Source organism: Chrysochloris asiatica, unplaced genomic scaffold (genome assembly GCF_000296735.1).
Source record: "Chrysochloris asiatica unplaced genomic scaffold, ChrAsi1.0 scaffold00092, whole genome shotgun sequence".
Lineage (NCBI taxonomy): Eukaryota > Metazoa > Chordata > Mammalia > Afrosoricida > Chrysochloridae > Chrysochloris > Chrysochloris asiatica.
This window is the reverse complement of record NW_006408610.1, coordinates 8,028,525-8,030,459: the sequence shown is the minus strand read 5'-3', so window position 1 is coordinate 8,030,459 and position 1,935 is coordinate 8,028,525.

Here is a 1,935-nt window from a genome sequence, read left to right as displayed (position 1 = left end):
AGTCATGATAACAGTTACTCACTATTGAATCATAAGAATCTTATCCACATCTCTTTTCACCAGATCCTTCTAGACAAGATGAAAACAATTCAGTTCCTTCCTCCACACACTCTTAAAAAAAAACCACCTCTTGAAAACGTGTAAGCCAGTTACTTCATGCCTTTTTCGCCCCCTCATTTCAGGTAGCCAATGTCTAAGTTGCCCGTCCCTATCTACCCTGTTTACAGAGGGGATAGCATTGATACTTAATGTGAAGACTCCTTCCCTCTCTGTTGGTATTTTGAGCTACTAGATCCATGAGTATAGGTCAAGTTCATCAAATTGTAGCAATTTATCCTTGTTTCCTTTATCAAAGTTTGTGTGTGTGTGTGTGTGTGTGTGTGTGTGTGTTTTATCTTCCTCTAGTCGAGTTCTGATTATCAAGCCATCAAGTCTAGGTCAAATGGGTACTATCTGCAAGTTTGGGTGTTCTTGTGCATCTCCCCTCGCTTCATATCAGCTGGATGCTTCACTCTCAGCTCTAGCCCTCCATGGCTATGTCTTTGTCCATGGGCTCAAGTGTTTCCAGGTCTCACCACACTTTGGACCAATGAGTCCTTCCTCGTCTCTCTCTCATCTCCAAGTCAACAGGAGTCTATGGAATGTGGTTGAACTCAGCACATTTCTTCATTGCTACCTTTTCCCCCTCTTCCACTCACCAGTAGACTAATGTGGTTGTCAGCAAGCTTGCATGCCTGCTCAACATGCTTTCCATAATTTCTGTACATATCAATAATTCATTATTTTTTATTGCTTAACCAAGGAGATTAACTGCACATATTTATCCTTTCCCTTACTGATAGATATTTGCATTAATTTCCAATTTGAGGTCATTATGAATAAAGCTTCTATAAAGATTTTTATACAAGTCATTTTGTGGAATGGAATTGCTGGGTCACCTAATAGTTACAGTTTTAACTTTGTAAAGACTTGTGATCCATTATTTTAAGGGGATTGTACAATGTTACACTTCATCCAGCAACGTACAAAGAGTTCAAATTCCTCTGCATAGTTGTCCATATTTAGTGATGTGAACCTTTATTTTGCAACATTCTCGTGTGATTTTTTTAGTCCTTTTGTTGCTTTATTCTGTTGTTTTTTTCTCCTGTTTAGTGATGATGCTCACATTCTCACATACTTTCTGTCATTTTATATTTTCTTCTGTGAATTAAACATTTTGATCTGTTGTCCATTTAAAAAATTTATTTGTCATTTTATCATTGATTTTTGTGATTCTAAAAATATGTTCTGGATATAGATAGTTGATCTGAATTATGAAAAAGTACAATTAATTAATTCTTCTTTTATAGAAAGTGCTTTTTGTGGCCTCTTTAAAATGATATCACCTGCCCTGAGCTTGCAAAGTTACTCTTCTCTGTTTCCTTTGTAGATTCAGGTTTTATGATCAGAATTGTGAGTTTTATTAAATTAATGTCTGTGAATCATGTGAAGTAGAGACAAATTTGATTTCCATTCCCTCATAGAAATTTGTTTTTCCATCAAAGGCTAGTGCAAAGAATTTTCTTTTCCCATTAAATCGCCTTGGCCAATTTTTTGAAAATCAATCAATCAATCTGTGAAAGTGAATGTCTCTTTTTAGATTTACTATTCTGTTCCATTGGTCTATTTTTCTATTTTAACACAAAGTCCACACTCTCTTCTTCATTCTTGTAGTTCTATAGGAGTCCTGGGGTGGTACTGTAGGGTAAGCACTGTACCACAAGGTCGGTTTGAAGTGCAAGATCAGCAGTTTGAACTCACCAGCTGCTCCTCAGAAACCCTATACAGGGTCAAAATGAATTGGGACCAACTTGACGGCGCTTAACAACAACAATGCCACACCAGGACTCCTTAGCAACCACATGTTGTTGTTGTTGTTAAGTGCCATCGAGTCGG